Source organism: Hetaerina americana, unplaced genomic scaffold (assembly GCF_022747635.1).
Source record: "Hetaerina americana unplaced genomic scaffold, ioHetAmer1.1.p SCAF_10, whole genome shotgun sequence".
In the NCBI taxonomy this organism is placed as follows: Eukaryota; Metazoa; Arthropoda; class Insecta; order Odonata; family Calopterygidae; genus Hetaerina; species Hetaerina americana.
Genome location: NW_027286070.1, coordinates 18,669,571 through 18,681,036, shown reverse-complemented (window position 1 = coordinate 18,681,036; position 11,466 = coordinate 18,669,571). Strand labels below are relative to the sequence as shown.

Here is an 11,466-nt window from a genome sequence, read left to right as displayed (position 1 = left end):
CTTGCGGATTCTCCCTTGAAATCCCCAAAGGATTTTACGGGAGACTCGCATCCCGCTCTAGTCTTTCGCTGAGGTATGGGATAGAAGTTGGGGCGGGTGTAATTGATCCTGATTATAGGGGGGAAATTAAGGTTCTCCTCTATAACCATAGTGATGAGGATTTTTTGGTGAGAAGAGGAGCTAGAATATGTCAAATCATCCTTGAAAGAATCGCTACAGATGTTTCATTTGTAGTGTCTGATGACGTTACCTCTGATAGTAACCGAGGACAGGGTGGTTTTGGCAGTTCTAATCACCCTCCAGTTAATTGATGTGAGTAACGATTAATATATATATATATAAACATATGATTTATTGTATACAAAGTTTTCGTTTTTACCTTTGTAGGATGGAGTCCACCCCCTCAACCACGACGCTTAACAGCACCCCCACTGTCAGCGTCACCACCTCCACCTCAACGTCACCCGAAGCGTTGACCTCTTCATCAACTTCTGTGGTAGCTTTTTTAACTGGTTATATCAAATTTTAATAATGCTCGAAATGTAATTAATATCTACTGACGGTACCTATTTTTATTCTGGCAGGCTAGCATCCGGGAAAGATTCTTTCGGTTGCAGGAGGAGGGGTCATTTCTGAAGAAGGAGGATTTGGAGGAGGAAACCCGCTACCGGGTGGAGAAGGTGGAGATGATGACCACCCGATTCGGGGAGGGGGTGGTGGCGACAATCTTTTTTCGGGGGAGGGAGAAGAAACTTTTTCTCCCCCGAATGTTTACAATGACGGTGGGGGAGGTTATGATTTATAATTATAGCCAAGAAAAGTTTTTTATATGTAAAAAAAATAATCAAATAAAAATTATTTGAACCAAAATGTTCGTTTTAATATATATGAATTTCCACAATTTTGTATCCCTATTCCTTAGAGAAAACATTATATATTTGGTCCACCTATTTGGTATATCAAAGTTTTAGAAATTGGGAATGTTATACCCTTATGTCTGGTATCGTACAGAATTTTAAAAATGGTACCTCAATTAGGGATTTTTCCATACCCTTAGTTTTCCAAGGGTAAACACTTATAATTTTACGGGTAATTCAATGCGGAATAGATAACTAAATTTTCCCTGATAAACTTTCAAATTTAAACCATATTTTTATCTAGAGGGTTTTTTGTAAACGCCACCGCCTAATTCTTATCCTTTCTTTTAGGAATAGTGACCTACCTATTTGGTATATCAAACTTTTAGAAATTGGGAATAGTAAACACTTATGCTCCGTATCATATAGCATTTTGAAAAGGGTACTTCAGTCGGAGATTTTACTATACCCTTATTACCCTAGGGTGAACCCTAATATTTTTACGATTAATTCCACGCGGAATCGGTAGCCAGCTGTTTTCTGATAAACATTCAAATTTAAATCATATTTTTATCTCTTCAAACAACGGAGTTATTGAGCATAATTCCCGAAAATTTCGGCTTTTTTGGCCATAGGGCCAAAACCACTGGTCCGATCGGTCTGAAAGTTCTGGAAAATACTCAGTACGATAGTACTGAGTACCCCCACGGTGCTCAACCCGCTAAGGGGTACATAGGGGGTGTCCTTTCGACAATGATATTCCCGTACCCTGAAAACCCTTGGATACCCTGGAAAGGGTCTCCGGTTTTCTCGCCGGGAATCGAAGGCGGGCATTGAGAGTGACCCATCTTCACATTTGCTCGCTTCTAGAGCGTATAGAAAAAATGAAAAAAAATCCGAAAAGCCAATTTGGCTAACGGGTCATACTTACCCCCACAGCTTTTGGTGTTAGCCCCACGGAGGAAGATCTCATCTGGAACCCTACACGATGATTAGGTGGGCCTATAGACCGGGACTATTTCCCGATCTGCTGGCGACCTAACGCCGATCCGTCCCCTTTATATACTGCGTAGAAAGTGTGGTGGAAAGGGAAAAAGCTAAGGGGTGAGGGATGGGCGTTTCCCGGTTAACGCAATTCTACTCTCTCTTCATGCCCTCCGCTTTAAATGTCAATTTCCGAATAGGAGAAGGAGACTGATTAATAGGTATAGAATGAGAGAATAGCAAAGCGGAATTGAAGAGAAATAGCGGGAATTTCAAAAAATTAGGTCTTGAGAACTTTAATTAATTTTTACGGGCTTATTTAAAGTGCTATCAAAAACATTATAAGGACCTTTTTAACATATAATCACGTTGTCTTTCCATTATTTTTGTTTATTTGTTGTTGTCGTTATTATTAAACGAGATATTTGATGAAATCTATATATTGTCCAATATAAAGAGGACACTTTAAGGCATTATTCTGAAGTATAATTACCTCTTCATTCACTTTGCACCGTTTGTTGTACTCTTCAATCGATAGTTCTGGAGATATAAGAGGCGATGGCCTTGGGTCATGATTTTTCCTGCATGGGTTGGGTTGACGTCGTACAACTAGATTGCATATGAAGGAAAAATGCTCCCTCCCGCCCTCTTTCACGTGACGTTATTTGTTTTTCTCTGCGACCGATAGTTGTTGATGTATCCGGGTTTGAGTTTCAAGGTGAAACTTGCGCCAGGATGATTTTTCCTGCGTGGGTTGGGTTGACGTGATGCAATTATATTGCCTGTGAAGGACAAATGCCCCCCTCTTTCACGTGACGTCATTTGTTTTTCTCTGCGACCGATAGTTCCGGGTTGGAATGTCAAGGTCAAACCTGCGCCAGGACAAACATTTTCCCCCTACTTATATATATATATATAAATACATACACACACACACATACACATATTCTCACCTATCTGCACACAAACAAACCATTCGGCCGAGGTCGTTTTAGAATTGCTCCGCGAGAGCGGCGAAATTGAGTTTGGGAGAGAATAGAGTAACCCGGAGAAAGGGATGTGAGAGAAATAATAAAATTGACGCGAAATGTATTCCGAGTCGACTTGCAGCGAACACTTCTCGCTTGAAACGGCGACCCAAGTGAGTGCGGGACTGGCAACGGAAAGATTCTATCTTTTGTGTGTGGGCGTTTGGATTGGTAGAGGAGGTGGTGTAGGGAAGAGGAGGGAGGAAGGAGGGAAGAAGGAGCAGCATAAAGGGCACAACCCCCTTCTACCCACCCTGGAAGACTTGTACCTAGCGCAAATGTTTGCTCCATAAACTAAGAATCCGAAGGGTTCCCTGCGATAAAATTCCGGACTTCCACTAAGTGACGAAATTCGTGAAATATTTAACTGCTGCATTATATTCGGGGCTCGACTCGGAGTAACAGAAAGAAAAGATAGTTTGTAGGTTAAATGGATGAGATATTAGAATACTCAAGTCAAACGAAGAAGACACGAACGAAGGTTCCGTTTAACATACGTAGTCGTAGGTTTTAAAAGTTAGAAAACAACAATATTCTATTTTAAAAGACTTAAACATATTTTAACCGAAAATGGGATGAAGGGGGGGTCTCTCAAATTCTGTCACAAATTGTCTGTCTCTTCAGGAAGTTTTAGCTAATATTTCTGTGTGGTCTAAATATATTTTCAATCGACCATACAGGTAGAAAGGAAATGAACTTTAATTTGAATCATAATTTTCTCAGTTAACAAATGTATTGCATACGGTAACACATGCATTATTACATACCGCAGCAGAGTCCTTGCAAACATTCCGGGGACATCAAAACAAAACGAAAGGAATCGGACTCTAGGAGTATCGAAACTCCAAAATTCATTTTGATTCTGGGTAAAATAGAAGTTATAAAAGGAAGAATGCATTTTATGTGGAAGTTTTAGAAATAGGTCAAACAATGTAAGTCGTGTGGTGGAAGGTTGCTCATTCATACCTTATTGCCTTCATTTCTCGAAATTCTTGATCCAAATAATGTTCATCTTGTTTTCCTTCCTGCTTATCTTTCTCGGAAAAATCCTGCAATATTTCTTACGCACAAACTACTCCCATAGAGTTTGAAGTGTAACAAAATTTTTAATTAATGTCAGTAAAAAATCAATTAATTAAATTGGAAAATATTTTATATCATCTCATAAAAAATACCTTTGCGTGAAAGGTCTGAGTATTTCGCTTTGTATACTTCATTCCTATTCTTATTGACGCGACCTTATGGCAGTATCAAAGCAATTGTAGAATATTGATGAAGGTGTTGAAGATTTTTTACATGAACTATTCAATATCAACATGAGTCTACTAGGTTGTGGAAAACAGACAATAATTCGCTGAAATTTTAAACATGATATTTGAAAGGAGACGAGTGAGTATCATATCATGGCATTTGCTATCTGCGCATCTTTCGTGCTCTTCGTATGCCTTAGGAGTATTTAAACCAGTCTTCAGCTTCGAAGGTTTAAGAATTGATGCAAGATAAAAATGAATCTGATCACTTGGAAGGTTAACTTTCTCTCTTTTTATTTAATCTGCGTTTATAATAAGAATCCTTGAACTGTAAAATCGACTTACATCCCTCATTGCATGTCTCATATTTATTTCTGTGGTGATTATTGTTAATATTCGTGAGACTCTTTAATAGATTTTTAATATTTTTGAGGCAATTGTGAAAGGTTTTTAGAATATTAATTGTGACGCTTTTATTGAGTTATACGGTATTCAAGCTAAACATATCTGATGTCTTGCCTATTCATCGAAACCAGTAGTAGGGTAATAAAGTTTTCGTGAAAAACCATATAAATACAAAATGGAAAGAAGTGAAAAAATTGCGAAATGTACCATTTTCAGTTTACTTCAGTGCAAAATTTTGAGTTATGAAGGAATTTCTATGTAATGACGAAATACGTTCCATTATAAAAGAGATCTTCTTTAAGACGGCGCCTTTTCGTCGGCCAACTGTTTAGAATCTCTTCGTTTCTCATACTATTCCCATAACTTATATTTTACATTCATCTCCATTACCACATTAAAACCCAGTTTATTTTTCTTCCAAATTCCTCATTATTTACATCTCGTCTCCAAGAAAAGTCACACCAAAAACCATTTTTACCAACTTTTTCATTATTTTCTTCATTCCTTTTCCCAGCAACAAATACAGGGATTAGTTGGGGCACTGGCTGCGATGAAGGTGATCGTGAGTATCTTTCAAGTTACGGCCAAAAAAAATAAGAATATGAGGACACAGGAATAATAAAGAAAAGATAGTAAACATTTGCCACTAGATAAATTTAATAGCACAACCGGGTTTCGATGCATTAAATCATATTCAGATGTGACCTGAAGATGATGTAATGCATCAAAACCCGATCGTACTATTAAACTTTTTTGAACGAATTTCACCACACAACGCCTAAAACTACTCAATTTAAACACAGGAATAGATCGTAGTTCGTAGATAATATTTTGATGAAAGAAAATTTAGAAGAAATAAGATAATATCAGATAATAGGGAAGTATAGAGAGTTTAAAGGCATAATTTAACAATGGTGAATACTCATCATCACCTATTAAAATGTTAAAATTAATTACCCTACGGACTAGTAAAGACTAAATCCCGTGTGTAAACGATTTATTCTCCGAGGTTCTCGAAACATTAAATGTTAAAATATTAATGATCGATTTGATTTGAGCGTTCAGCGATAGTCTTCTGCGATAAGTTACTTTGTCTCCCGAAACATCTGTGGCCTTCCACATCATTCGAAGCTGTGCCTCAAATCTAATCTCCAATTCCGCTTTCACGGAAACGGTTAGGCGAAGTCTGCATTCGTCATAAGCTTTGAAACGATCTGCACAGAAATTACCTCGATTCACTACGAAATTTGTTCATGCCCTGTGTTCCAATTCTCGAGAAGTTTCGTGAGTAATTGAATTATATACCGAGAAGCCCACCAAAACACCGTTTAACGATGTATATTGGAACTACCATTTATTGTTACAATCGAGTCATAGTTGAGGGTCATAATTTTTTTCTGTTGTGATGCACGCATTACGAAGGCATCTCCCACGGAGTTGAGAGTTGACATGGGTTTATACCGTAAGAAACTACAGAAGCAATTTGCAACTTCAGCGTGCCTCACATCTTGAGCACAGCACATATATTCATGCTCGGCAGCCCATTATGTACTAATATGAAACATGCCCTTTGCTTAAGTAGGTGGAATAAGCCTTTACATTTTCAAATGAACGCTACTTAAAATATTTTAACAGTTCCTCTACGCTTTCAACTTTGTGATGATTTCTTGACAGAAATCACTAGATGTTATCGATATGCAATTGGGTAGCCTAATATTAGAAAGAGAACTATCAATAGTTCACGGTAAGTGTCTTGCGTAAATAGTAATAATTTTGATAATAACACAATGAAAAACGTATGAATTTTCAATAATTTTCTAAAAAAAATAATAGAAGGCAACCATAATTTGTGTAAACGCTTACGGTACCGAAATATTTTTAATTTTACCATAAATTAGGGAGAGGGGTAATTTTAAAAATATTATCATAATAAAAAAATTATTTCTTTTCATCTAAATGAATTAACTCAAGGATTTGGATGGGCGAGACTAGAACACATTTCCTGCAGAGGGCTCTAAACTCTGAGCTACTGTCATTTAGTTGCTATCATATGATGAATACTTTAAGTGATCGTTATGTCCCCTGTCATCTAGAAGGTTCAACTGGAGACTTCTTGCAGAATCAAATTAAGATTAATTTACATTAGATGAAATTTTTTTTATAGTTAAATTATATAAATGCTTATATTCCATATTTACAAAAGACTTAAAATAAATATTGTCCCGCGTATTGGGGGGCGAACATTATTTTATAATTAAGAACATATTTTGTAATGTTCAAGTATATTCTCAATTATTCACAAAAAATTCTCGATATGCGATATAATAGTTGAATTTTGCATGAATCCATGACTAATTGAAATCACCGTTCATCTTTCTCCACCTAAACGTTTCGCAGTACATTCACATTTACAGTTAAATTATGCTTCGCCACCAATTTTTTTTATATTAAATTGGTGGTCTGAAACCTAATACTGGTTAGAAATTTACTTGCCTTGTATTGTGAACCATATGCAACAGCATTGGGATGTTTTATACGATAGCATTTTGCTAAGGACTCGGTACGCCGCAATTGATTAATGGTCTGGAATGCCGCGCTTCGTTAACTCGATGGAATTCATCCCTTTCAGAGATCTCATTATGGTGAAATATTCTGCCGCAATCTTTAGTATAACAAGGCTACAATATTAAGGAGATAACTCGCTATATAATGTCTAATGTCACGATAGATTGGAGTGGGGATGGGCAATTTGTGTTTAGAATTTGATTTTAAAAGGGATTACTCAGAAGAGGTTTCTATGAATGCGTGAATCAAATGCACACAAGACAATGTGAAAGCAAAGAAAACTTAGGATATCAGCAGATTGGCTGAATTATCTTGACTCTCTACTTCCCACTTATTCCGGAGTAACTACTTTAACTATGATTTCAATCAATTCTATCGAATGTGAGTCAATATTATACCTATTCTCCAACAGGTCCTCAGTTAAGCCTTTGGCGTGACTGAATATGACCCGCTCATTTACTAAAGGGAACATAATACGACAACAGCGCTTCGGTAGCAGCTGAGATTTTTAGGCAATCCGCAGAAAATGTTTATGATTTAGTCTCATCACGAATCCTATTATCCAATTCATTCATTTTATTCTACATAAATTATTTTTATTTCCCTATTATTTTCCAATTCTCATCATTCTCATTAAAAATCATAATCGGGAAAAATGCTAGGCCTGGAAAATATTACATACAGTTTGACTATTTTTTGAAAACTTTTTTCGCAAATTCAGACAAAATAATAGTTTTCATAAGAATATTTTAGGACCAAATTTTCACCATATAATCTAATGAAACTCGTCGTGGGTGATAGATAATTTATAAGTGGATATAAAAATTCGTTGTCGGATTTGACGTTGGAAATAGTGCTCCGAATCAGAAAGGAAAAAATAAAGGAAGTAATAAACACCTATCTGGAATTCCAGGATCGGTAACATTCCCTTTTCATTGACGATTATGCCGCCACTTATTCCCATCACGCAACACGAAAAAGCCATAAAAAATTCAAGCGAGAATTCTCTCATCCCGTGGGAACAAACTGCTGCTATCGAGAGAGAGAGAGAAAGTGAGAGAGAGAGAAAAAAAGAATTAAGGAGGCTTTAAGCCCCCCATGTCGAACAAGACGCCGGGGATGGCTTCATCTTAACGCCTTCTCGCTCCTACCCAATAATTAAGGCATGCTCACCCGCGTGGCGGTGAAGGTCATCTTGCGTCACGGGCGCCTGCAATTTGCGAGGCTACTATACGCAATCGTTTGTCAATCCTGTCGGGTAGAATGTTTTGAATAATGCGTCTGGGGATCTGGGAATGCCAGCATTCGAATAGTGGCAATCACTACGCAAGAGTTCGCGGCCTGAATTTTCCGCGGGTGGCTCAACCCATTCATCACAATTCCAATTCCATCCGGCAGCTGGTAGGCAGCTGCTGAATCGCGTCCTCTGAAATCAAACGACCCTTGCGCGTTCGAGATTTCCCTTTACGTCCCCAACCACTCCGCGGAATTTTTCCGATTCAATACTAATAAGATATAGTATCAACCCCAGTTAGAAGGGATTATGAATGAGGAACTTTCAAACAACGTAATAGTGAAAGAAGTACGTCAGTAACTAGGAACACGTTAGGTTCTCACGATCCACCCAATTCCATTATTTTTCAGTATGGTAACTGCGTATCATGACGAGCGAGATTACCCTGATAATTATTGGGTTTATAAAAAGAGCTGTAGATGTGTGCTGTGGAAAATGAAAAGTTTTGCATCATATTAGTTGGGTCACACTCTGAATATGTTGAAATAATTTTGTAGCATTGGTTGGAAAATGATTGGATTTGATCCATTGGGGATATTATTCTAGCTTAGCCAAAACTGTTTCCATAAGTTAGTCTTGCAGGTTGACTAGAATTTTCTGGGAAGGAATTAAAAAAACAGAATTTGTAATATGCCACTCTTTTATTTCTTATAACGCCTGCCTATGTAAACCTACTTCGCCAGCCAGATGTGTGTAGTATAACGCCTGTAAATGTGGTATATATGGCTGAAACGATAGCTAGGAAATGGAATGGAGTTTAAGGGGTTTTTAGAAGAGACAATGTTGGAATGAGTTCATCTACGGGCTAAACTCGAGCTCCACTACCCCACTCCGACCTCCTACCTCTACACGCCCCTTTCCTTTCTTAGCTCCATCTTTTTAATGTATCTACACCGCTTCAAGAGAACTCTACCGTTGTCTGCCTAATGATGATGAAAGTTTGCATTGCAACACAATTGACGAAATAAAACTTTGGTAAATTACAATCTCCCTTTTAACTCAAACTCTTTTCAACAAATTTGAGAAAGGAACAATCATTTGGCACTAGAGAAAGGTTCCTCCAGCTTCAATGAGATGAGGGCACACTATTATTTAGAAAAGCAGATAACAATCAGTTTTTTACACAGAAGGATTTTTTCATCTCTACTACAAATAGTGGTTCGATGAAATGCGAGAAATCTCAATATTTCGGATTGGGAAGCATACCCGACCACAATGGATACTTATTTTCGATTCGTACAACTTGCTGTTCATCAATTTTCTTTAACATCACTTCATAAAGAACTCAGTATTCTCCGACATGAAGTAGTAAATAGCCACGAGCTAATTCCTCCCCCACGAGTTACTGGTTAATCGGTGGGTGATCAAAAAAAATATTGAAAGCGGAATTAAATTGTTATATAAATTAAAGGAAGCTTCCAAATATGACGCGGATGAACCTTAAGTCAATTATGATTGTTCCAGACGTAAGGAAGTTTTACATGCCCATATTGAATTTTAAAATGATAGCAATAATAATGAATTATGGCCATTTTTATTTCACAAGAATGAGTAAAAATATTAATTATACATGTATCTCAAATTAGAAATTGGATAAATTCGATAACCATATTTGACAATTAGTCAATTGTATCTATTTATCACAGCACGGCATTAAAATACGAACCTTTTGATGATGAATTGGGGTATAAGTACAGTTATTATAATTCGGAAAAATCACCATATAGTTATTAAATTAAAAAAACAAATCACAGTGCTTACGCTGACTTAAGCCAAACTTCTCACGTGTGTTAAGGTCCTTCTAGTTCAACTAATGATTGATATGGTTTTATTTGCAGAAAGCCATCCCTGGTGAGGAGTGTTAGCTTAGGCTGAATTCATAGAACCAACCCAGCCCTGAGAAAGGAGGATCTCGGGGATTAAAAAGGGACCCCTGTGACATGGGTATCGAATAACAGGATGGTATTTACGTTATTGTATTGTTCTTGTAAAATAATAAAAACCAAATACCATCTACTAAACATAAATAAGATTCAATAAAATATTAGTTGCGCGCGAGCAAAGCCGGGTAGAACCACTAGTATTTTGTGAAAACTATTTTATTACATTTAGGCTACATCATGGTCGCAGAGTATACTAAAAAAAGCAAGTAGGCTGTTCCATTTCTTTAGATTTTAAGCCTTTTTTCAGACCGTCCCGAACGTTTTCAAAAGTGTATGATCATAGATAAATTACACATGAGCTTATTTTAAGTTTCATTTTATTTCACAATGACAATTTAATCTTTCCCTGGTAATATGACCAAAATAATTCCACGGAAATGATATGAAGTAATAGATACGGAAAAGCTTTTAAAAAACCCTAAAGTCACCAATGCTATAAAATATAAATAAATAGATATTAATCGGATATTAATCCATGAAGTATGTTATGGCTCATATTTCAAGTATTCCAATGTTTGTCAGTAGAATGAAGTACTATTGTTTCCAGTTGATATTTAAGTTAAATTAAAACCCTTGATGAGTTCATTGGAAGATCAGGGAGACAAGTATCGGATGACAATCATTGTACACTTAACAAAGGTTGTAAGGTTTTAGAGATACATGCAGGCTAAGTAAAACGCTAAAATACAGAAAATACAGGAGGATGAAAACTAGAGTAGGTAGAAAAGTTCAATACATTGAACGTGTTTTGAACCAAGATTATCAAAATACTAGGGGCATCGGAAGAATAATCAGTTAGGCAAAAATGCTTTCACAAGGAGGAAGGAATTGATGACACCAATGTTGAGTAAGGATGTTAAGAAATCTCAAAAAAAAGAAGCTCGTCAAAATTTTTATATGAAGCGTGGTTTTCACGGCTCAGAAACATGTTCATTGAAGCAAGTTGAAAGCCGTAGATTGGTTGCTTTTGAGTCGTGGGTGTGGGGAAGGATACGGAGGGCTATGTGGAGGGAGAGGAAAACAAATGCAGAGTTATTAAGCGGGGAAGGATAGAGGATTATTGAGATGAATCCAAAGGAGGGAGCAAAGGTGAATTCAGAGCGTTTTGATTGCCGATAAAATGTTTAAGACACTTGTGGA

The 11,466-nt window shown here is 37.0% G+C and overlaps 1 long non-coding RNA gene across 1 annotated transcript; it reads left to right on the top strand.

The window, feature by feature from the left end:
- Positions 1–268: 268 nt before the first annotated feature.
- Positions 269–855, top strand: LOC139698295 (uncharacterized). Its single transcript, XR_011702886.1, has 3 exons — positions 269–312; positions 388–496; positions 585–855. It is a non-coding gene; the product is annotated as an uncharacterized lncRNA (long non-coding RNA).
- The last annotated feature ends 10,611 nt before the right edge of the window (positions 856–11,466 follow it).